The 26,118-nt window shown below is 43.7% G+C and overlaps 1 protein-coding gene and 2 long non-coding RNA genes across 24 annotated transcripts in view; 1 reads left to right on the plus strand and 2 right to left on the minus strand.

Moving 5' to 3' along the window:
* Positions 1-26,118, minus strand: part of BCAS3 (BCAS3 microtubule associated cell migration factor) — a 580,731-nt gene that overhangs the window by 127,172 nt on the left and 427,441 nt on the right. The window lies entirely within an intron of this gene.
* The window catches only part of LOC146398214 (uncharacterized), a 56,788-nt gene that overhangs the window by 28,697 nt on the left and 1,973 nt on the right, over positions 1-26,118 (minus strand). The gene's annotated exons all lie outside the window — the stretch shown is intronic.
* LOC146398215 (uncharacterized) lies at positions 10,260-23,788 on the plus strand. The gene is made up of 3 exons (XR_014821307.1): positions 10,260-10,396; positions 13,589-13,693; positions 23,654-23,788. It is a non-coding gene; the product is annotated as an uncharacterized LOC146398215 (long non-coding RNA).

Raw genomic sequence — 26,118 nt, forward strand, 5'->3', positions numbered from 1 at the left:
GCAGAACTCCTTTTCCTTAACTGTCCTCTGTCCAGCTGAGTCTGGGAAGGAGGATTTTCCTGTGCAGCAGTCTCCGCGAGCATACCCTGGATTCCGGGTTTAATAACTGCCATCTAACCTCCTTCCCCTGGCCCACCCGCTCCCCAGGGAGGTACTTCCCTAATGGGTTGGCCCTTTTTAGTCTGGTTTTAGTCTCTGGCTCTTTATATTCTGAACGGGGGTACCTCCATCTCCTTTCTCTGACTTCCAGGCAAAATGTGTCAAATTAGACAAACGTGTTTGATGCTGGCTGGGGAGGGCTCTCCTTCTCTAGCTGATGTCTCCCACCTCCCGTTCACCAGGTTTGCCCCCTAGAGCCAATCAGAATGTATGCAATCCAAGAATTCCCACTTGAGAGGATGGAAATCCTCAAGCAGAGGCTGTTTTGCTTTTTTAAACTTTAACAGTACACATGCAGTAGCGCAGCATCACGAGGAAAATGCAGCATATCGATAAAAGGAAGATAAAGCCTTATCCTGTTGCCGAGGAGATGAACCACACAGAGATAATTCTGTTCTGCTCCTGCGGCCATTGTTATTAATGGGGGTTTATGGCAGGACTGTCAGACGCTCATCCGTTTCCCAAACTACGTTAGTTCTGTATGAAGCGTCTCTCAAAATGGTCCTGTGAGAAAGCAGACGGCTGCAGTTGTCTGACTGGGCCTCTGAAAGCTTTCAAACTCGGCTACTGAAGTCCAGCCAGCATCTAATTTTACCCGTGAGTTCCAGGAGGGGGGAAAGCTGGTGGGAAGATTACAGAGTTCCTTGAAGCTCTGACCTACAACAGGAAGAGAGTTGTCAGCCTTCGTGTCTCTCACCCTAAATCCCAAGGAAAACAACAGTGGCAGGGCGTTTTATCACACGTTCCCATTGTAAAATTGCATATTTCAGAAACGCGATGCCGGCTCCCTCATTTTCCGCAGACCTCGTGTCGGTATAACCAGATGACCTTAAAATGAATATTTTTGCTTCAGCTTTTCAAGTCCGATTTGTCTCACGTACTTGGGCTTCTCTGGGCTGTCTCGTGAAACAGTGGAAATCTACTGTTTTTGAACAGGCTCAAAGCCTCTGACACACTCACGTCTGATCGCTGCTCTAATGTCCTGGGAATTTCTGGGGAGGGTAGTGTGAAATACCACAATGATTTCAGAGGTTCAGGGGCATTCGGAGCTTTCCGTAAACAGAGTGGAAAAATGAGGCTTTGAAGTTTAGTTTGGGCTTGGGCATTTAGTAACTTAGCCAAGTTAACTTCTCCAATATATATCTGTAAAATGGGTGTACAACACCGGCCTTAAAGGCTTGGTGGGGAGTTCCCGTCGTGGCGCAGTGGTTAACGAATCCGACTAGGAACCATGAGGTTGCAGGTTCGGTCCCTGGCCTTGCTCAGTGGGTTAAGGATCCCGAATTGCTGTGGCTCTGGCGTAGGCCGGTGGCTACAGCTCTGATTCAACCCCTAGCCTGGGAACCTCCACATGCCGTGGGAGTGGCCCTAGAAAAGGCAAAAAGACCCCCCCCCCAAAAAAAAGGCTTGTTGGGAGGAGCAATGACAATGAATGTCGGGCAACCCACACAGTGCTCTCCCAGCAGCTCAATAAACGGGAGCTACTGCCCGTCCAAAGTGACAGCCGGCAAATCCAGTTATCCTCTGTGAAGATGCTGGAGAGTGACACCTCCCCAGGAAAAAAAGGACCTCGGATGCCCCTAAAAGCACGAGGAGGGTCAGCCAAGGGGAGAGCAGAAGTGATAGCAAGTGTCTGGTGTCAAGGGAGATCTCCAACACGATTGTCCTGGGCCAGTGATGGACAACTGCCCGCGCTAAGGCTGGTGCCCTGGGAAAGCCTCTTCTTGCCAGTAGGCTGACAAAAGGGAAAAAAAACCAAGAGAACCTACTCCCCTGGGTAGAAAATTTAAGTGGATTCATTAAAATTCCTATGCCGACCACCGTGCCTTCTGGAGTAGCAGCTCAAAGAGTAGCCTAGAAACCTAAGGATGGACCAAGACTTAGGCAACCTCGGCTTCTCCAGAGCTGAACAGATGATCTGATGGTCCCAGGCCCCGCAGAGAGGAACTGACACCTGCTGAGCTATTAAAGTCAGAGCTGGACTCTAGTAAGAACAAAGCACAAATGTACCAGAACACTGACCATAACTCTGGGTCGTCACCCGGCTGAATTTCAGTGCTGCCAAATTCTACACGCCCTTGAGCAAAAGAGAGACCCACACAGACTAGTCCTGTGAGTTCTGCTTACTATCCCCAGCCCTTTCCAAAATGTAAATATCATACGACTATTAACTAAGCAACTACCCAGTACCAGGTACCACTGCTAACGGATTCTGATCCCACTCTTCTGCCTACTAGAAAGGCACATTTTAGAAGCGGCTCAACTACGGGAAAGCTTCTTCGGTACCCGACAGAGAATAACTAGTTTACTTCTGACATTCAAATAAGCTGTTTAAGAGAGAAGGGCACTACATACTTAGACCATTGGGTTTAAGAAGGAACCTCATCTTTTAATCAGAAATGAAATAAGAATCCCCAAGAGCTCAAGGCTCACCACAACATCTGTCAGTTTAGAATGGATTAATAACATTAAGAGGGATGGTAAAATCTTATCTGGGGGGAATTACAAATACAAATCCATATGTTAGATGGGGACGGAAGAGTCAGTTGTCAATATTTAGCTAGGATTCTATGATCTTTCCACAGTCACACTTGTTTTCCTGAATAAACCACAGACAGTGTATACCAGTCCAGTTATCTTAGATGAGTCCACAAAAATTATCATCAATAAATCCCCTGTTTAGAAAACTATGGCATAGGGGGTGAGTAACAGAAAAGGCCATAAGGAGGAGTGGTAGTTAATCTAAAATTTGAAAGATGAGTAGAACTTTTTTTTTTTTTTTTTTTTTTTTTTGCTTTTTAGGGCCACACTCACGGCATATGGAAGTCCCCAGGCTAAGGGTCGATTTGGAGTCACGGCTGCCAGCCACAGCCACAGCAACGCCAGATCCAAGCCACATCTGCAACCTACATCACAGCTCACGGCAACACCGGATGCTTAACCCACTGAGTCAGGCCAGGGATCAAACCTGTGTCCTCATGGCTACTAGTCAGGTTCTTAACCAACTGAGCCACAATGGGAACTCCAGAGCACAACTTCTATTCGTGGCTAAAATGAAGTGAATAAGGGATGATAGGAGGGCTTTTCAGAGGAAGTAGCCAGTAAGCCCAAAAATATGAAGGTGGAAAAGTGGAAGGCATGCTCCAGAGATGATCAGTAATGGAATCTGGCTTGAGCAAAGGGTTCACCTAAGGAAGCCGTGGGAGGTCAAATAGAGAAGATCAGTTTGAACCAAAGCCACAACGGGAAGGCAGACTTTGCTTTATCATCATGAATGTGAGGCACTATGTTGTGTTTTCACTTGGGTTCAGAGATTCCTCTGAGGTGGTGTGCTATTCACATTTGTTTGGAAGAAGAAACAAGCTAAGTGAAGGTCCCACACGCATGGTGGAAGAGAGACATATTTTGAATTATCTGACTGCTCCCCCAGAGTTCCACGTTCCTCCTACTATACTTTGTTACCTTAGATAAGAAATGAATGAATTTGGATTTCTATCATTTGAAGGTGATGACACATCATTGAAGTTTTGGAGGAGAAAAATATTTTGACAAAATTTGCTATTTTGAGATAAAGACCCTCCTGGGGCCAGTGAAGTATTCCATGCAAAGGAAGGTAACTTGGGAAGAAGTATTCTTACAGAAATGACTGAGGATATGGGTTGGACTTTAGTGTCTTGGTCTTTATTAGCAATGTGATTCAAGATGAGTTTTTTTTTTTTGTTCCTTAAAAAACTAAATATAGAGCTACCATATGATCCAGTAATCCCACTCCTGGGCATATATCCAGAGAAAATGGGCACATATCCATAACTTGAAAAGATACATGCACCCCAATGTACACTGCAGTGCTATTTACAATAACCAAGATTTGGGAGCAACCTAAATATCCATCAGCAGAGGATAAAAAAGATGTGGTAAATATATACAACGGACTATTACTCAGCCATAAAAAAGAATGAACTAATGCCACTTGCAATAACATGGATGGACCTAGAAATTATTATGCTAAGTGAAGTAAGTCAAAGAAAGACAAAATCATATGAGATATTAATATGTGGAAATTAATAAAAAATGATACAAAAGAACTTGCAAAACAGAAACAGACTCAAAGATTTAGAAACCAAAATTATGGCTACTAATGGGGAAACATGGGGAGAGATAAATTAGGAGGTTGGGATTAGCATAAACACACTACTATATATAAAATAGATAAATAACAAGGACGCACCCTACAGCACAGGGAAATCTCAATATTCTGTAATAACCTATATGGGAAAATAATCTGAAAAATAATGGATATATGTATAATGGATTCACTCTGCTATACACCTGAAACTAATACAACATTGTAAGTCAACTATACTCCAATAACATTTTTTTAAAAAGATAAGTTTCTTTCTCCAAGCCTTAGCAGCAAAATGGGAATGACAACATCTATCTCAATGGTTTAGATTTTTTTTTAATTTTTAAATTTTTTATTTTTTTGTCTTTTGTCTTTTTAGGGCCACACTCTGGCATATGGACATTCCCAGGCTGGGGTCAAATTGGAGCTGCAGCTGCCGGCCTATACCACAGTCACAGCAACACTAGAGCCTTAGCCCACTGACGGAGGCCAGGGATCGAACCCACATCCTCATGGATACTAGTTGGGTTTGTTAACTGCTGAGCCTTGATTGGAATTCCTCAATGGTTTAGATTTTAAAGGATATAAAGTGGGTAGAAATGCTCTATAAGTATAAAGCATAATGTACATTTTTTAAAAATGGAAATGTCTTGATTTGGTTTAGAAAATATCTAAACAGAATTTGATTTCACCCCCAGAAACTGCTCAGATGCATATACACGTGCAGTAAGAAGGCCCACCCTTCGCTTGCAGGTTGCTCAAAGACCATCTGTAGATGTTGAGGTTAAGGCTGAAGAAATAACTTTGGGTTCCTGTGCCATAGGACACAAACAATCCTAAAACCATGAGACTCCTTTTGTATTGGTTATTTTTGTGTGGCTCTGTCTCTTGTTCGCCTATGTAGCCAACTCATCTCTCTTCGGGCCCCAGACTCAAGGTTGGATGGTTTGTTTGTTTCTGCTTTTTCAGAGCCTCACCTGTGGCATATGGAGGTTCCCAGGAGGCTAGGGATAGAATCAGAGCCATAGCTGCTGCCCTACACCACAGCCACAGCCTTGCCAGATCTGAGCCACGTCTGCAATCCACACCACAACTCACAGCAATGCCGGATCCTTAACCCACTGAGCGAGGCCAGAGATTGAACCTGCATTCTCATGGATACTAGTCGGATTCATTACCACTGAGCCACAACGGCAACTCCCCAGACTCAATGGTTTTGATTAAAGGCAAGAAGTGGGCATCAACCTTAAATGCACAGGACTCCATGGACAAAGACATTCCATTTTTTTAAATCACCAAAAATGAAAAGTACCTCTTGGCTTGAAGAAGGAAGGTTTAATGACCCCATGTAGTCTGGTCCAGCTCAGGGTTACTTTGAAAGCACTCTGAAACATAGCACTTTCATGTTAAAAAAGGAAGCCTCAATTATGTAATGAGCCATTAGCCCATTTATCCTATGACTACCAGGAGAGGTTGAGAATGGGTGGGAAATGTTTCCTTAACTATAAAAAGTAAAGATCAAAGTCAGAAAATAAATATGATATAGTGGTAACTTGGGGTTTCAGAAAATACTCTTTTGGTTTGATGAGACTCCATTTTCAGGGGAAAATGCCTAGTGTGGCATCTCCCATCCCTAAATGTAGGAGCAAAGTTGCACAGGGTATCTTGGCAAGAAAATAAGCAAGGCCCCCAAATTCCTTAGAGTCAAACCCCATCCACTTATTATTTTATTAGGTGTTAGTCACTGAACACATAAACAAATGGCCAGTACTTTACTACAAATAGCTCAGGGAAAAGAAAGCTGTGATAAGGTCCTCCACAGGAGCCGCTCAACAGGAAAACTTTAGTCCCCAAACCTGACATGCAGGGTGATCAAGCTTTAAAAAAGTACAAAAGTCTTCCCCTAAATGAGTGTCCTGATGGAAAAGCTGAACTCCATACATACGCTCAGCCCTCAAACCAACTCCCAAGATAGAGGCACGAGGCCAAGTTCACTCTGATTCCACACTAACACCGAAGCATGGGAGGAGGTGCCCACTGGGGTTCCAGAGATTGACGGGGTGCCTTATGGGCCAGGATGATATTCAAAGTCTCTGACCACTGAAGTCATCGCCAGTTTCCCACCATGCTTCCCATACACCATCAAACTAAGAAATATGTAGGAAAGTGAAAGTGGAAACTACAGACAGTGTATCCTGGAGGTCTTTGGGAGGCAAAGAAACCCAGGCACACTCATCTAAGCTCTCTTCCTAGCTTTTCAGGTGACCTTGAGGGGACTAGTTACCTCTGGACATTTGATTTTTCTCTTTGGAAAACTAGGAACGTGATTAGCTGCTGGGAAGGGTATGATTGACAAGCATCAGAGAAGCGAAAGCTTTGATATTTTCCTTCAACTCTGGAGCACAGACGAGGATGGAGGAACTGTTCCAATCTCCGGGAGCTCCAAACAGAGCAAAATCTGAAACTTCAATAAGGCATTTGTGCTCTTTCTGTGACAATTATGGCTCTTAGAAAAGCTGTTTCAGTGCCTTCGGAACAAATTTAGATTAATGAAACTAAAAAGAGTCCCAAAGAGGAAGGCACCAGGAAAGAGAGAGGGAGACCACACAACGGGGCTGTTTTAAGGTGGCCAGGTGATACTATAGCTTAAAATCTGAAAAGGAAAAAGCTAAAAAAAATTTATTTTGGTCTCGTTAAGGCTGCACTCATGGCACATGGAGGTTCCCAGGCTAGGGGTCAAATTAGTAATCCACTGAGTGAGACCGGGGATTGAACCTGCATCCTCATGGACGCTAGTCAGATTTGTTTCCACTGAGCCATGATGGGAACCCTCTAAAACATTTTTATTGAAGGTTGGAATGAATTTATAGTTGACTTTTCTAGGTAAATAATGACATATGTTGTTGTAGTATTGCTGTTGGTAAGGATGCAAAACGTTTCCAGTAACCAAATACTATCCTTCTCTATTTAAAGCAGGATAGATTTTCTAATCTCACCAACTTCTTGATCAGACATTTAGAAAAACAGGAAGACCGATTTGACACCAGGACAAAGGAGAGAGAAAAGCTCAAGGAAAAGACAATTGTGCATAAACCGAGAAAGTAATTTTACTTTCTAAACTAGTAAGCCTTCTATTAAGCAAAGACATGTGCTTGTTGGAGTTCCCGCTATGGTCCAGTGGGTTAAGAATCCGACTACAGGGGCTCTGGTCACTGAGGAGGTGCAGGTTCGATCTCTGGCCCAGCACAGTGGGTTAAAGGATCCAGTGTTGCTGCAGGTCGCAGCTGTGGCTCGGATTCAATCCCAGGTACCCTGTGAGGCGCCAAAAGACACTGCTTTGGGTGAGACAGTAGCAGCCTGACAGGGTTAAGTCTTTTCAAGGTTTTAAATGAAAAAACAAACATCCACTTAATTTTCACAGGGATTGTTCTCTACTAATACCCAACGAAGGGGTCGGCTCTCCTGAATTTTTCTTTAGGGTCACCTCTGTGTCGACTAAGGAATAAGGTCACAACCGGGGTTTAACAGGGTCCCCTGGGCCTGATGTAGAGGAAAGGCTAAAGGACTGAGGTCTTGTGGGTATTATCCTAAGGCTCTTTCTCCTCCGGTTTTCCGTTTCTGTACAAGTAAGGCAAGAGCTCCAGGCAACCGCGAAGTCAGGGTAGCAAAGCATAAGGCAAATGACGTTATCTCGCTGAGCCCCGGTTTTCCCACATGTGAAACGATCACTCAATCATCTCTAGAGTCCCTTTCAACGAAAATTACAGAGTGAAGTTAGAAATGCAAAAACAACAACAGTTAAAACCAAACAAAAACCCTCAAAACCCCACAATACTTCTAAATCCCTCTGCTCAGGTGGAATCTCATGGAAGGACTTCATGACCTAGCCGAGAGGCGCTGGTGACTTGACTCTGCCCCACAACCCTGGGCGGGGCAACCTCCTAGAGCAAGTGCCCCTCCCCAGCCCACCCCCAGCCCAAATTCCTGAGGGTGACTGTGATGCGGCCACCGTGGAAACAAGAGCAATGACAATCATGACATCGCAGGGATACTACCAAGGCCAAGAAAGGCCATTACTAATGATGACAATAGCTAAGGTGATTGAGCTCTTATTAAGGGCCAGGCCCTACAAATGTCACACCCATTTATTCAGTGAACCCTTATAACTGCTCTGCGAGGATGTAACCCTGAGACTGTCTCCATTCTGCAGATGAAGAAACTGAGGCTGAGGCACAGAGCGGTTAGGCAAGCGGCAGGAGAGAGCGACAGATGGTTGGAGAGCCAAGACCCAAGGGGGAGGGGGTCCACACAGGGCCTCCCCCACCACGGCACAGCGACAGGACAGGACAGAGCTCTCAAGGCAGAAGATGTGGCCCACTGAGGTGGAGCCAGTGGGTTCAGTGAACGGAGAACGGGGGGAGACGGATCCCACAGGGGCCCTGCCACTGCCACTAAGGCAAGTCAATTTCCTTGTCTCTAAGACGAGGGCAGAGGAGGATGAGATAACCCCGAAGGCCCTTTTCAGCTCTGACACTCTCCATGCGGGACCATGGTCCATAAGGACTCAGCGACTGTGTGATTCCCAGGCTTTTTTTTTTTCCCCCCCTTAAGGTCTTCATTTCTATTTTAAAAAATTGCATGTTCCCGTGGCCCTGGAATGCCTGCCTCCGGCCCCTCTGGAGCCCTGGGTTATGTGAAAGCGGCCGTGCCAAGCTGGCCCAGGGGCGGGGCCGAGTCTTCCTGGCTGGCCTGTGACATGTGCCTGACGTACTGTGTGGTCAAGGAGCTGGAACCGGGGGGGCTGAACAAGGGCCAAGCCTTGCACTTCAGCTTCCTGACCTGGCAGCCATTCAGAGAGACCCTGCTAAGTGCTATTTCCTAAATACACTCTCTTTTCATAACAATCTTACCACATTGCTTTCCTTTACAAGCGCTCTTAAAAAAGGGAACTGGACTCTTTCTGGTTAATCTACACAGACTACATTTGGAACCCATCAGAAACTGAACTCTAAACAAAACGTTATTAATGTGTTGTAATCTGCCCTCTATGTTGCAGATGAAAAGAAAATGTTTTATAGTTTCAGAGCATACGTTTTAATTGCCTTTTAAGAGTGCATATACTTTTAGTACTTAGTGTTATAAAACTCTAGTATCTGTTTCTTGATAACTGTTGAGTGATCTCAGCTATTTTTATTAGGTTTTTCCCCCCTTATCCTTTTCTCCCTTTTTCTCCTAAACTGCCACCCATGCAAAGTTCCTTTAGATTGAGCTTGATAGAGGGCTCACATATTTGAGATCTTCAATTATAAACACTGCTTCTTAACCTCCACCTCACGAGAAAACACTTGTTCCTGAAAACGAGTTCTATAAACAAAGATGGAGAGGGTGGCTTTGTCTCATAATCCAGTAGAGCTGGGAACCTAGCAGTCTAGCCTTTTCCCAGTTGCTCTTGCTCTTTTTATGGGGGCCAGATGACCCACAGAGATCTGAAGCTCTTGCTACTTTGCTCAACTGTACAGCCCTGTCCCAAGAGACCAACATATCAGTCATCAGCCCAGAGGGTTCAAGGGCAGAGTCTTGAGCACACCAAGGTCCAGTCTTTTTTTCAACAAGGAATCCTGAATTCATTAGAATTAGGCCTGAAGTTAACAAAAGGATTGGACTGTCCACCAGCTTGTCAGCAGGCTGACAGATCCCTGAAAGGCCATGCAACTTGACAAGAGCCTGCAGGGGCTAAAGCCTCGACTGTCCCACCTTCCAGATGGACAAGTGGGGCCAGGGCTTGGAGCAGTGATATAAGCCTGAATCACAGGCTCACAGGAAATGAAATGACCTCCCTGAGCTAAGGGTTTCTTGGAGCCAGCCCGTGGGATGGGGACGGTGGCCATCTGGATTCCTGGCTAGGAGGAAACAGCAGAAACTGGGCCCTGGTCTCCTGTGTGCTCCAGGGATGAAGGTACTCCTGGTGATAAGAGGCACCACCAGGGTGGCCACAAAGGATAAAACCTTCTCAGGATCATCCAATGGATCATCCATCTGTTCAAAAACCAGATTCACAAGCTCCTTGGACCAGAAGGGGCCATGGAGATGACGAGGTCCATCAGTCATTGTCAGGTAAGGGACTGAAGCCAAGAGGGGCAGTACTTTGCTTCAGGTCTCATGGCCTAAGTGGGCTTAGAAGCCTGGTGTCTGGTTCTCCACCTGCCTCTTCCACCTACAGGACGACCAATCACTGGTGGGTAAAGGAAGCATCACTGAAAGGATTCCCTTCAGTCATGCAAAAATGGGAGGCCATGCACTTTAATTTCAGTTCCTTTTCAGAGATAGTCATCTTCCTTATCTCAAACATTAACTCCAACATTTCTTGTGCTGTCTCCAGGGTTGCCCTCATGTCTTCATGACTCACTGGATATTATGGCTTGATACAGTACAGAGCGGTGCTCAGTTACAACTTTAGTTTCTAAAGCAATTTTTAAATGAAAAACAAACCTTTCTTTGCTCTCAGTCCTCTTACCATCACAAAGACTTGCACAATATATTGAGAATTCTTAATGGCTGAGCAGGCCTTGTTTTCAGAAGATGTCAGAATCCACAATGGGAAGCAGCAAGTGTTTTTAAATCTATCAGAACCAATTTTTTTTTTGGAGGGGGCACACCCGTGGCATATGGAAGTTCCCAGGCTAGGGGATGAATCGGAGCTGTAGGCGTCGGCCTATGCCACAGCCACAGCAACGCAGGATCCGAGCTGCATCTGTGACCTACACCACAGCCAGGATCGAACCCATGTCCTCATGGATCCTAGTTGGGTTCATGAACTGCTGAGCCACAAAGGGAACTGCCAGAAGTGAAATTTTAAATTGGGTTTTCATCCCTACCCTTTAACAACCTTTTACTTCACATGTGGGCTGAGGACAATAAATCAACTTAGGAATACTGAAGTCTAACTGCACACAGCCAACCACAGGGTGAAGCTCTCTCCTGGGTCCCAGAGGTGACCGTTCCTCAAACTTCCACCAAACAAACCCAAGGAAAAGACCTTTTCCCTACAGAAGAGCAAGGCCATTCATTCCCTAGACTTCCCTATGTCTACAATGGTGGCTGTTATTCGGTACCTTATTTTGGGATTCTCTTCAAGCCTGCCTCATGCAATTTCTGATTTTTAATCGGGGGGGGGGGGGGAAGGTGACATTTGCATACCCCAAGAAATCAGCTCAAAAGCTTTGAAAAATTGGGTCATCATGTTTTCGGATTCCACGGGTCTGTCGGCTGGATGTGGCCAGTCTTTCTTTTCTTTTGACAGATCACAGGTTGAGGGGTCATAATTATAAAAAGATTGGACAGAGAACAGCTACTTCGACCTCCTTGGAAATAACGTCTTCTACCACCATTTTGCAACCACTTCTGAAGAACTCTCTTCTGAGATGAAACGATGTGAAACGGAGTTTCCCCTTAGACAGGTTAAGGGGGGGCCCTTCTATTTGGGGGGTGTCAGTAGGAAGTGGTGCTCCTAAAGCAAACTGTGTCTTCAGCCAGAGACACAATTCTGGGTTGGGAGACAAGTTCCTCTCTGCTGCTGGGACCTCGCTCCTTAAGATCTCAGCAGTACAGTGTTTTGGGTGTGTTTCGTGACCTTTTGTGCTAGCAAATAAGCCTTTGGAGGATTAAAATTAACTTTTCTCATCCTAGTTTAAAGAGTGCTCTGCTCTGGGAACATTAAAAAAAAAAAGAAAGGCCCCAGTCCTGAGCCAAATACCCAGTCTAGCAGTACAGACATTGCTTTCAAGGTTCTTATTTTCAAAATAAATTTCCCTTGTATGGAGGAACAGGGGAAAGAATATACATTAATCTAAGTAAGTCCCTCTTTTTAAGATCAAAGAAGAATAAAGTTTTATGATAACAAGGATTTGAGAGCATGCCGCTACTTTAAACAACTCCAAGTGGTTTAAGGCATTAAAAGGGCTTCAAACTTCTTGACCTACAGGTCTAAAGTAGTCACTCACCTTGGCCTGCGTATCCTAATACGGACTAAATAGAATAATCAATGAAGCCCTGGTATCATACGTGTTAGGAACCTTAAAATCAGGCTGTCAGAATCGGCCATCTGCCACAGAGCTGGTTAGATGAGTTCCCACAAAGACACACTCCTGGAATGAACACCAAGGGACTCAGGTCACAGTACTTCCCACCGAGGAAGCACAAGGCAGGCAAAGTCCCACCATATGGCCTTTGCCCTTTGATCTTATATCTTACCTGTCCTCCCCCGGCCCAAGGCTCTGTGGGAATTCATGCCACCCTGGGGTGGGGGTTAGACTCTCAGTTTATCTTTAGGAATTGATTTCTTTGAAAGGCCCTGGGAAATGAGCTGGAATCATGGCAGGGGGTGGTCCCTTAGAGTTCCATTAAAAAAAAAAAAAAAAAAAAGCAGTATTGGCCACAACTCAAGAAATCTATTCCTTTACCTCCAGACAAGGAACACAGAGAGAAACTGTATTACCCCATCCAAAGGAAAAACAACCAAGCCAAAAAACCCCCGAGACCTTTAAAGTGCTTCGATTTTCAGACTCAAAGAGGTGCCATCCACGATAGCTACAAAGAGGCGGGGATCAGAGGAAGTTTCCTTGGCCGCCTTCACAGGGAAAGGCTTCAAGTTGGGCTTGGGAATCGAGAACGCGCTCCAAAAGAAGCTAATTCGAAAGAGATTTCCAAGTCAACATCCAAACCAAAGAGATGTGGAAAAATGCAGCAAAGCATCCTAACAAAACATCCCAACAAAGTACCCTAACTCCTTTTTGCAAACCCACAACTCGTAAGAGCAAGATTCTAATGTGACAGCCCTTTAAAGCAGCAAGTTGCAACCACAAGTGTGGTTGCTCTTCCAACATTATTTTCTTTGGGAAGATTACATGGGTGGATGGGGAGGCAGGCAAACCCAAGAGCACTGCAGTTTACGAGTCCAGAGGCCTGGGAGGTGAGATGCACGGACCCAAGGAGTGAGGGCCTCATGGCAGACGGCAGAAATCGAACCTCATTGGACAAGGTGGCTAAGAGCTCTGGCTGCTCACCAGGCAGAGTATACTGCTCTCTATTTGCAAAACTGCTCAATAAAATTTTACTGGCAAGGCAAAAGGAGAAACATCTGCTCTAGTCAAGAGCGGCTGTGGTCAGCAATAAGGCAGCTGGCACCAGGTCAATGCTGTTCTTGCTGGTAGGTGGTATTGTGGTCACCAGTAATTACTTTGGAGAATTTCATGGAGTCAAGGATAACTAAATGGACAAAGAACATTTTATTTTACTTTCTATCTTTAGCCCAGGAGCGAAAATCGTGACATGCTGTACAGAATTCAGGAGCCCAAGGCAGTCCATATTTTTCATGGCAGAACTTTTTACCTCAAAGACTGGAAACCCTTAACTGTAAGTATTTCAAACAATATGTTCTTGACAACTGACCTCTCCACTCATTATTTCTGATTGAACAGTTCCTGTAGATTGCATTAGTCTTTAAGTGTTTCCTTCTGAAAGATATATTGTAGAATACTTTAAAGAAAAATGTGAAAATTATATTTAGCAAATCAATAAATGGTACACGTTTTTAAAAACCTCCTCTTTATCAAATCTGCACGATATCTTCAAAGTTAAATAAACTCCACATTGAATGGAAAATACAAATCCGTTCGAGGTCTGCAGTCGATACTTTTTCAAGGAATGACGAATGTCAGAAGGTAGCAGTTAAATTAATATGCACTGTACTTAAAAAAATTAAACACTTGGGAAATAACCTCTTGAGCCACTGGAAAATGACAAAGTCTACGATATTTCAATCAAGATAATTTTAGTAGCAAAGCAATGCATTTTTCCCACCAGAAACTATACAGAGAAACAAATTAACCAAAATGGGTCTCCGAACGATGGGAGAACATCAGGCGCAATGAGAACTTCATGATTCCTTGTCAACTAGGTTATTCTACACACATATTCCAAGGCAAGCCTAGCCACATTCATTTTAAATCATGACAAGGCTGAATGGTTGATATTCTATTAAAATGAAAGCACGACTTGTGTTCTAAAAAAGAAAAGGAAGGGAAATTCTCTTACCAACGCAGCCAGCTCACCAGCAACAGCTGGTATGACTCAGGTGCACAAGCTCCAACGAGGCCATGCCAGCAGGTCAGCCATGTCCAAAATGTCACTGGATATACCACCCCTAGGGCACCACTAACTCCTGGAACATGTTTAGTTTTGGAGGTGGAGGGAGAGACCCAGGGACCACTTGCAACCTATTTCGAGACCGGTTCCTGACTCAGTCATGTCTAGAATGCCACCTTAGATCAGCTCTGTGGTCAAGATGGATACAGGGTTCTCTCAGGACCGGCAGGCCAAACCTGGGTGTTAGAAGGCTGGTATTCTAAGCGTCAGCCCTTTCAATCCCTGTGCATAGATCCCTTGAGCTACAGGGTCCACATGTCAGAGGAGGCCTTCCTGCCTTTGAGTCCACAAAGAGTAGACCGAGACCCTGAAGAGCGGCCCTCATGAGTAGGTGGTCCGAGGTCTCTAACAATCCCCTGTTGTTCTTTCATTCAGTGCTATTCAATTTTATTCAGATGCTATGTACACAACTCTTTCACTTTTTAAAGTAAGCAATTTTATCAATCAGCAGTATTTGTTTAACTACTGCCTAAAACTAGCATCTACTACACTGTGTTTAGGAAGATGAATAGTGAAATGACAAATCCTATGGAGTTAGAGTTAAATCTTAAAAAACACTGCTCCTTCCTTGTATGGCCCATTTTGGAAAATGGATAATAAATGAAGTCTGTGAGCATTAGGCAATTTTGGTACTAAAGTAAAAATAATCTTTTGAATTTTAGCTATTGTTATTCTTTTTACACCTGTTTTTGCTAACTTCTAATCAGCCTGTTTCCAAACTGATGCCTTTGCTCATGTTATTTCCATAGACTGAAGGGACTTCCCTTAGCTTTTTTGTTTGTTTTTAACCTACTGAAAATCAACTTATTTGTCTTCTAAAGACCTTACCTTCTAAAGAACTGGCCAAATAAATCCTGATATATCCGACGATGGAGTAGTATGCACCCAAAACTTGAGACTGTAAATAAAGTTCTCAAGAATCTGTTGGGAAGAAATTGGGATTTGTCCGTAAAGGCAGCGAGGGACACAATACTCTTTGGAGAACTGTGACCGACACTATTGCTTCTAGTCAATATCGGCTCAGAACAAGTGGGATAAACCTCTGCAAAAAAGCAGGGTGACTGGCTGAAGAGAGGCTCTGAAGGTGAATTTTCCCTCAAGTTTCCTCAACTCCAGGCTTTTTGCATCGCATGAGACTGTTAAGTGCAGGTTCTGTATAGCAGCTCTTTGCTATAACTTGGATTCAGTGATGCCTTTCTTTTTTTTTTTTTTTTGCCATTTCTTGGGCCACTCCCGCAGCATATGGAGGTTCCCAGGCTAGGGGTCGAATTGGAGCTGTAGCCACTGGTCTACGCCAGAGCCACAGCAACGCGGGATCCGAGCCGCGTCTGCAACCTACACCACAGGTCATGGCAACACCGGATCCTTAACCCACTGAGCGAGGCCAGGGATTGAACCTGCAACCTCATGGTTCCTAGTCGGATTCGTTAACCACTGAGCCATGACGGGAACTCCAGTGATGCCTTTCTAATCGGAGGAAGGCTCTAAGCATCATGGGCTCATCAGAGAGGAAGTCCTCGGCAAGACTAAAGCATCAAATTTAAGGGGAGGAGGGCTGGAGTCTAGGCCTGGCAACACTACCAGATATGGACTGAGTCCAAAACAGACATGAAAGTGACAAAAAGAAAAAAAGCCACTATAAACATCTTTCTGTGTTTTAAGGTATAGTGACTTATCGAAGGGTTAAGCAGGACATAGCTAAGTCTCTTTTGGCTCAGATTCTGATATTTACACAGTCTTCTTTGTGTTCTTGACTTCTTCCTCTTGGATAACAAGAGCCATTCTGGTCCTAGATATACTTATCACTGGGAGAACATTATTCCCCCTTAATTAAAACACAGACACAGACACAGACACACACTGATTATTATTCCATTATCATGAAAGTTCTTCGGTTTCTTAGAAAAATTAAGCATGTATTCCACAAGTCTTTTTTTTTTAACACCTATGTGTTAAATGCTATGAGTAGGGGGGAAAGTACAACTTCAACACTGGTTTTACCTCAAAACCATTGTTTTATTAGGCTTATTTACTTTTCCTGACCAGCATAAAGAGATGGCTAAGCCACACTTTGCGTGCGTGTGTGTTTTAAATCTTGGCAGAAGGCAATAATTAGAGAATAGCAGAGCCAAAGGAAGATGCAGGTGCTGGCTGGTCAAACCGGCTGATTTACTGGTCATTCGCTCCTAGACACCAACCTACAAATCGGGAATAACAGCAAATTCCTCACTGACTTTTAGAATCCGTTTCAAGCAGTCAAACCTACCAATGCAGTGCGTCTACTGTATTGCGGGTCCCCAAAGAAAGCCGAATTGGATTGTGCTTTCATGTTGAAATCTGAAGAGGAAGAGAAGGGGAGAGGGAGTGAGAGGGAGGGGGGCAGGGAGCGGCTGGTTTCTCAGGGCAGAAATCCTCTCCTGTCCAAACGGAGGAAAATTCCCAAGCCAGAGTGGCAGATTGAAATCTAATCAAACGGCTAACCTATTTTTTGCCCTTGGAGTCATCCAAACCCGTCTCAAGAACAACCATCCCGGGTACCTTTTAGGAATGCTTCTTTTGGGGAAAAAGGTTTCGTTCACATATACTTCAGGGTGTTTTTGAGTTCACTTTAAAAGAAATGAGCCCTTTAGTCGCAGGGCTCAACGACACCGGGGATGAATCTGGTCTGATGAATAAGATCACTCTGAAACTTTTTAGGGGTATGTGTGCTAAAACTGTTAGGTTTTAAATGAGCATCAGCTACAATGCATTCCTTTTTAATATCATGCTATAGTGGAAAGAATACGGACTTTGGGGTCAGAAAATCCTGGGTTCAAAGCCTCTCCTTATCATTTACCTTCTTTTAGGCTCAGGTCCCTTAAAAATAAAAACACTAGTCTACGGGCAGGATAGCTGTAAGAATAAGAAAATATGCACATAAAGGGCCTATCGCAGAGCAGGCATTCAATAAGTGGTAGTTCCTTCTATTATTATTTCAATAAATGGTAGTTCTTGCTGCTATTACTATTATTACTACCATTATTATTATTTGAGGAGAGATGGTTATAGTTCCCAAACATCCAAATACTTGCCCCAAAATGCAGGTCACGAGGAGAATGCATTTGCCCTCACGGAAAACCCCAATCAAAATATTTTTATCATCTACATATTTAAAACTCAAGTATAAGACCTTTGGGCCTGTGAAATTCCAACACGACTGTTATGGCTTCACATACCTGAATGTTCTTTAAAAAAAATATATTCACATTTAAAAGTCAAGCTGTAAAGCCATTTGATTAAAATAGTAATGAAAGAGTAAACATTAACTCACAATTTCTCCTTTGGTCTTTACCACTCCAAGTAGTATCACCTTCAGAATAAGTTGCACCTTAAGACATTTTAAGATTATCTTGATTAAAATCTTTAAGTTCTTAATTTTAAGTAGGGAAAACCTAATCTCCAAAAGCCAAGTTTAATACTTTTAGCATGATCTAGATCTTAACGGTAGCATGTTATCCTCTGTTACTCCTGAAACATGATCTCCCAAAGTAAATGCAGTTCCCTTTTTATATTAATTTTAGAGCCACGGATAAAAATGCAAATGTTTAACATCGGAAGGGAAGACATGCTCATCATTAAGCCACCCAAATTTCCAAAAGCATCCTAAAGTATGGAAAGCTTATTTCTAGAATTTCAATGGTTTTCTCAAAGGTTTCAGAGCTATCTGCTAGAGGCCTTGCAAATGGAATGAAATGACAAACCAAAGCAAAATAAAACTAAACAAAAAAACCCCAAAGCAACAACAACAACAACAACAAATCCCAACCCTCAAATCTGTACCACTCCAGTCAGTATTTCAAACCTAGGGTTTCCTCTTGGGTATTTTTTGTTTGTTTTTATTTTTGTCTTTTTAGGGCTGCACCCGTGGCATATGGAGGTTCCCAGGCTAAGGGTCCAATTGGAGCTACAGCTGCCAGCCTACACCACAGCCACAGCAATGCCAGATCTGAGCCTCGTCTGCGACCTACACCACAGCTCAGGGCAACACCGATCCTTAACCCACTGAGTGAGGCCAGGGATCAAAGCTGCAACCTCGTGGTTCCTAGTCAGATTCATTTCTGCTGCGCCACGACGGGAACTCCATTGGGTATGTATCCTTGATGATAATTCTGTTCAAGCTAGTATCTCCTCTCCAAATTCACTTTTAATCCATGCTAAATAAGGACGCTGGTGCCAATTAACTCCCACTACCTGTACGGTAACCCGTTTTATTCAATCTTGCTTTTGCTTCTCAAAACTAAGTTCACGAAATCAGCATTTGGCTTTGCCTTAAGAACTGTTAAATCCATCCTATACATAGGAAAAAATGGATACCAAGATAGGCTATGGTGCCTCCATTGTTAAAAATATCCACTAGTAAATTTAAAAATCTGAAGTATCCAAGCATTTGGATTTCTTATTTGCTTGTCTGGACTATCTGCAATATCCATTTCGATTTTTGCTATTTCTAGCCACGAAGCCATCACAGGAGTTGGCCTCAGGGCCCGCAGAGGAAATCTGGCTTCCACCTCTGGGACACACATTTCAGCGCTTAGTCTGACTGACCCTGCCAATCACCCCTCCCAGAAGCCACAAGCCTGGCTTACAATAACAGAGTATATCAAAGAGGACAGGAAAGAAAACAAGACAGTGGCAGGGTCAGCAGAGGATAAGAACACGGGGAAGATGCCCTGCGGAAGCAGGGAAGGGGGGAGGCACAGACTCGTGGTATCAAATGCGTTTCTCAGAAAAGGCAATGTCATAAATGCATAGGACCTTGGCTGCCAAACTCGGCCCTGTACCACCATAAAGTTGCTGGCAGAGGTAACTAGGAGAGCAGACTGTCTTCTTCTGATGGGATTGGTCAAGAAGAAACACTCTCGCTCATGTGAACTTGTAAATGACAACCGCTATGTTTAAACCAACTCAGAGTGGGGATCGTTGTAACTGCATATTGGCCTCTGATATACAGATCATCCATGTAAACAGACTCTTTACACTATAACCATCCAATACGAGAACAGCGATAATCCATTCTGGCCTCTGTGTAAAATATGCCTGATCCATTCTGCACTGCAGCCATAAACTCTGCAAATTTAAAAGGCACAGAGAGCAGAACAGAAAAGCAGTTAAGAGCTGGGGAGAGGGGGTTAGAGTCAATCTGGGTTTGGAACCTTGACTCTGCTGCTTAAGGGCTGTGTGATCTTGGGACAGTTACTAGTTTCTCTGAATCACAGTTTTTCCTCAGAGAATTATTATGAGCAATGTCACCCCACCCCCCAAAAGAGAGTAAACTTTTCAATATATCTCATCTTATTAAAGACAGCTATGTAAAAACAAAAGATAACTTTTAAAGGCCACCCTCGTAGGCTTGACATTCCCAATCTACGTTTAGTCTCAATCAATGTGTTCAGCCTTCACTTCTGCTACTTTCCCTTCACAGCCACTCTCCAATTTTCCTGCCTTTTCTCCTTTATTTGTGCTGTTCTCCCTGCAAAAATAGAGAGGCACTCTTAAAGATTCAAGCCTACTTTCTCTCAAACTTGGTTCAAATCATACCTTCTTCAAAAAGCCTTTTTTTAATCTTCCCCTTCCCTCCCTCACTATTACTCATAATATCTTGTAACTTTCTAACAACTGACGACATTGTGCCATCCATGGTAGCTATTTGTATATAAACAGAGCTTCTAGCACAGGGCCTGGTCCACAGCAGCACGTAATAAATGTCGATTAGAGGAATACACGGATAGCAGTGAGTCTCTCTCCAGCAGAAGATCTAAGATGAGCAACTTGCCTTTACCCACTTCCCATTTCCCTCCAGAACTGCACGAAAACGCCCCTGCCTCATTAACTCGAGCAGGACCGAGAGCCGGGTGTTGCCAGGAGCCCCGGCTGCGGGAGCTGGCACTTTCCTCTTTGCACCCAAGGAGTTAAACTGAGTCCCCGGGAGATAAAAATCTCTGGTTTTATTGTTGAGTGAGGTTGCCTGACAAACGAAGATCCAGCTGCAATTGTAACATTCCACGCTCATAAGGCGCCAAGTTTTACTAACTATAATTTAACTGGTCCGACTGCTGCAGCCCAAATTCTTGTTTGGATAATCAGCCTTTGTTTGAATATGTTCAAAAACAGCACAGGCTAGCATTAGCCTCTGGGTATGTCATGTGAGCTGATTACCCTGTGGCTCCCAGTAGCAGAAACTCATACACAAGAGGAGGATTATTTTCCTAGTATTACTGTTACGCTAACATATAATCAGTCCTTTTCTCCCAGTCTCCGCATCTCCTCCGCGGCCTCCCCCAACCTTTTTTCTCCTGTCTTTCTTTTTTCTTCTCTCTCTCTCTTTTTTATAATTCAAAAGTCTTCTTTCCAAGTTCAAACAAAGTTTAAAGGTGAAAAGGTCAAGAAAGTTTCATGGCTGTGGCTGTTTAGAAAAGGGTAGGACGAACTGGGGTCTCTAGCTCAGCCTCTACCAAAGGCTCAAGAATCTCATATTTCACTGTACTTCTGCAGCGCCCGGCTGCCTTGACACAATCTGTTTGGAATGAAATTAAGCCCCTGTTAATCATTTTTAACATAATAGAATAATAATAACTCCACCTGCCAAACAATCATTTCATACACAGGCAACTCAAGTGGCTCATTTGTTTGTTTTTTAAAAAAAATAAAAATCCGAATTCTCAAAGTTGTGCATTTTAGTTGAAGGACACGCATTGGGGATCTGGCCACCCTGCCCGCCTGCAAGTTATTTGGCCCCATCAAGCCAAGAAGGATTCTGGAAACTCTGTACCTACCCTGTCACTTGGGCCTTGGTCTGGCCATTCTCAAAGAGCCCAAATGAGTTGACACGTGTAAAGTGCTAAGGACAGGGTCTGGCTGACAGAAAATGCTAGACAGTGTTTGCTATTAGTATTTTGGGGGAGTCATTCTGCCTCAGAGGGACAGTTCTAATCATCAATGGAAAAACTGCTGGCGGGGAAAGACCACGGCTCAGAAAAGGCTGGAACAATTAGCCATTGGGACCTGGGTTGGCAAAAATGCCACACACCAGGAAAACAAAGTGGGAGCCCTGAACTGGTCTGGAATTGTGGGTGTAAATCTGGTCCCGGCACCTCCTGCATTGCTAGAGGGAAGCCCACCAAAGGAGAAGGACACTCTGCTCCCTGTTTATTTTACAATTAACAACTGCAAAGGAAGCTTTCTGAAAATTTTCCTGGGAGGCTCAGAATTTAATCCTATGCAACGGTTTGGGAGTGAATCTGTAAGGTCTCAGCTGAGACGATGGATAGAAATCAGACTACTTCAGACATGGTTCCCATAAGAGAGAAACAGAGGGACAGGGAACCAAGAAAAGCCCTTCTGGGGCCAAAATTCTAAGCTCTGCAGTAATCTAGCATTTGAGAGAGGAGAAGAAAGAAGAGCTGCACCTGAGGAGGAGATGGGAAATGTATAGGAGGGGCGAGCTAATGGCTGAAGGCTTATCATTTATTTACCCTTCTGCATTCTTGCTCCATGCATTCTGGGGCAAAAGAAGAGGGTTTGCATTGTGAATTTCCATAACTACTTCTTCTTTTCTTTCTTCCACTTTTTGGGGCTGCATCTGTGGCATATGGAGGTTCCCAGGCTATGGGTCAAATCGAAGCTACAGCTGCCAGCCTATGCCACAGCCACAGCCATGCAGGATCTGAGCTGCGTTTGCGACCTACACCACAGCTCATGCCGATGCCGGATCCTTAACCTACTGAGCCAAGGGATCGATCAAATCCACATCCTCAGGGATACTAGCTGGGTTCATTACCACTGAGCCAAAACGGGCACTGCATGAATTTCCATAACTTCTAATAGCTGTATGTTAGACCTGTACTCATCTTTAATACAATGAATTATACTTCTACTAACGTAAATCATGCTGAAATTTCAGACTCTTTTTTTTTTTCCTCCCCGATGTGAGCACTGAGTGAGAAAAAAAAATCCCACGGATATTAATATTGTTCAATTCACATTCATGAGAATTATAGAATGCCACAGAGGGCAAGGAGCTCTGAAAGCAAGATGAAAGTAGAAGTGTCTCGGAGGCCAGCCCTGAGGCCAGGGAGGGATTTTCCCTGGACCCTCTATTAACGAAACATCTCCGCTTATATCTGTTTTATATATTGAAGTTCTGCAAAAATGTTACTCGGAAAAAAAGGCCCCACTGTTGGGGAAGAGGATATAAGAGGGAGGTTTAAAAACTAAAGAGGTGGTCCATCCTTCCACGTTAAAGTTAAGGAAACACAGGACAATGAAGTTGTGACTTGCCCAAGGTTCCTCGGTGAGTCAAGAACAAAGTTAAGACAAGACTCCCTGGGCAGCGCCCAGTTCGGTATATGCCCCCATCTCCAAACCACGTCTGTCTGCTCCACCTTTTAGGGAAGCCCTCCCTCCATTTTACTGTGTTTGGATCACAAGACTATAACCGAACGAGAAATACTTTTTAGAAATCTTTAGCTGGCACAATAAGTCAAATTAACCATCCTTTTTAGATCTGGGACAAGCCTGGTTGATGGCCATCTCTAGCTGTAAAGTCACTTCTGCTAAAGCCATTAGCCACAAAGTGTTCTGGGCAGCTCAGATTTTACAGCAAAACCTGTAAAAGCCTGGGGTCAAAACTGTTCCCGGGGGCTCAAAGGTGTGAAGCTTCCGAAATGAAGCTTGGGTATTTAGAACCTTCCCCATCAGCTCTCATCTTCACCACCTCCTTTTGATTATCCCTCAAAAAGTGCTGCTAGATAATGTGGAGGGGGAAAAGAAAACAATAAAAAAGGAAGTATTTTTAGCCTCTTCTTAAGTGGTGACAAAGTTTATCACACTCTTACTCAAATTAGTCACACAGGTTGGTCTCAGGGGAGAGCAGTCTGGCTACAGATCATTGCAAAGGAATGACTTCTTGGAGGCCTAAAACAAACACTTAGGCACATGGTTCCATCTGGAAATACAGTCAAATAGAAGCAGATTCCATGAAATTCCCAAACATAATTCTGTATCTTACACTATTAGCTTGGGCAAGCTGCTGTGGTCTGCTAAATAGATACACGCCTGTAAAATGATGATACAGAAAATAGTTATTTTAATGATGATACCAATAATTATTTGCAATATGCTTAATCACAGGGCTGCAGATGCCAATGAAGCAGCGATGGGGAAGAGAGAGAACAACGGCATGAACGAGGACTTGCAAAGAATCTCCCACCATTTGGGTTCTTTTTTCTTTTAAGAAAGAGCACATAGTCCTGGGTTCTCATGGTGAAACGTGGGCTTTTAAAGATTTTCTTCACAAGCAAGAGGGTTTTCAGAGTAGGACTCGCACATGGGCCATGAAATTTGTTATCTTCAAGGGTCTGTCAAACTGCCATAATTGCAATGAAGATTCCCACAAGAGTCTCTGTTTCTGCGTTTGAATACGCAAACAACCCCTCCTTACCCTGCCAGATGACGAGTTGGAGAGAAATTAGCCCCCTACTCTTTTGTGCCAAAATGCATTAGTTATGAAACATTACTGCCAGTAGCTACAGTTACATAAAACATGCATGCCTATCCAAAATTAATTGTTTCCATGCTATCTGGGAAACTAAGCATGCTGTACATGAATAACTCATAGTCACCAACTTTGAGAAATATTTTAAAACCTACCTTCTTATTTCTTCTGAAGATAGCGAGGCCTTAATCCCCAGCATGGGTTTGCATCATAGATTTGGAACTCAAGAAATTTCTAACATGGGTTCGAAATGGCTTTGCCACTTCTTGAGTTTATGACTTTGGGCAAATGCCTGAACTTTATAAAATCTGTTTCTTATCTGTAAAATGGGAACAAAAGAGACCAATAAAATATATATATATGTATGTATGTATATATATAAAAGCTCTAACAGTGTTTGTATTATTGAAGAATTTCTGGGGGTATGTAGTAGTGAGCTAGGGAGAACTGTACTGCTTGAAAATTTTAGGGGTAAAAGTAATTTGACAGACAAATAATTTATATTAAAACATACATATTGTGGAAGAGGATATAATGTCAACATTAATTTAAAGATAAAACCCTAGATTCAAGAAAAGAAATTTTTTTTTTGGGGGGGAGCATGCATGGAGATTTCCAGGCCAGGGATCAAACCTGAGCCACAGCAGTAACAATGCCAGATCCTTAACCACTAAGTCACCAGAAAACTCCCTCAAGAAAAATTTTAAGCCAGGAGCAGTCAAGGTTGTGGCTGCAGAATGAGGGACTGAGCAAGGGGGGACACATACGCATGCCTCCCTTTCCTGCTATTTGAGGTACTTCGATGGAAAAGTCTTAGAAGCCCAAGAAGATGGTTCATCAATTTAGACTGGAGTGGCCTGGAAGAAAAATCATGGAATTTAGATACCGAAAATTGATCTGTGACTTAAAAGATGACAGCTTTCACTCTATAGGATAAGACCCAATAATTCTGGACAATACTATAATCATCAGACCTATTACTTCAGGGCTTTTAAATCCTTTAAAATATACTATAAATTACGGTTTCTGGTTAAGGCTGCTTTTCTGCTTAGAGTCCAACGTGACTACAATCTGCTTCATAATTTCTCAACACTACTGGGGCTTAAAAGAATCTCAAAGCAAAATAATAAAGGGCTCCTGAAACCATTCAACTGCCTCAGTGAAAAGCCAGGTGACTCGTCCCACTTGCCGGAACGAGGAAGTTACCGCTGCTGGATTCTGCTGGGCCTGGGGGGTGGCAGGGTGACGCAAGAATTGGCAGGAGTGAGTGTAAAAGAAGCAGCATTCTTAGTAGAACAAGATGCAAAAACCCTAAAGGCTGGAAATCTGAAAGATGAGTCTCCAGGTGGGAAGGGAGTCTGTGGCTACCCCTGTGGCTAAGCCTTTTCACTTTAGCTCCTGGGGTTCACTTTCAAGCAAGGGGAAGAGCTGCTAACACCATGACATGAGCCATTCCTCCCTTTACAAAGGCGCAAGGATGTATTTGCAAAATTCCCTTTCTATGTTGACCTCAGTGCAAATTTTACATAAAGCCAAGGAAAGAGCAAACAAGAAAATACAACCCCCCCCAAACAACCACACCAACAAACCTCATTATAGAAAAAAGAAACAGCATAAAAAGCCATGTTTGCAAGCATAGGTTTTCTGATTCAAAAAAGTCTCTTTTCAGAGTAGCAAGGGCTTCCTTGAGACAGTGCCAGGTGCTCTGCCCACAAAGACCATATAACCGGACGGGACCTGGGGGGCTGGTTTTGTCTCTTGGCTTCCAGCCCTTCTCTCAGCCCAGCACACAAGGTCTCCCCAGCATCCAGAACGGCCTCTACTATCCAGTTGCTCATCTCCCCTTGAATATTCCAGAGCAAACACGAATCCCATTTTCTGTTTCAAGTCTCCCACAGTTCCAAAGGTTCCTGGGCCTTCACAATTGTTTCAGGGCAGAGGAACGTGTTCAGGTTACAACTGCATGCAACAGTGAATAACACCTGCCTGGAGAGGCCAATGAATTATCCTTTTTTTTTTTTTTTTTTGTCTTTTTGCCATTTCTTGGGCCGCTCCCGAGGCATATGGAGGTTCCCAGGCTAGGGGTCGAATCAGAGCTGTA

The sequence above is a fragment of the Sus scrofa genome, chromosome 12, assembly GCF_054392235.1.
Source record: "Sus scrofa isolate SSC_HxYL_T2T_F1_AM1 chromosome 12, Sscrofa_HxYL_maternal_Yorkshire_Landrace_v2.0, whole genome shotgun sequence".
In the NCBI taxonomy this organism is placed as follows: domain Eukaryota; kingdom Metazoa; phylum Chordata; class Mammalia; order Artiodactyla; family Suidae; genus Sus; species Sus scrofa.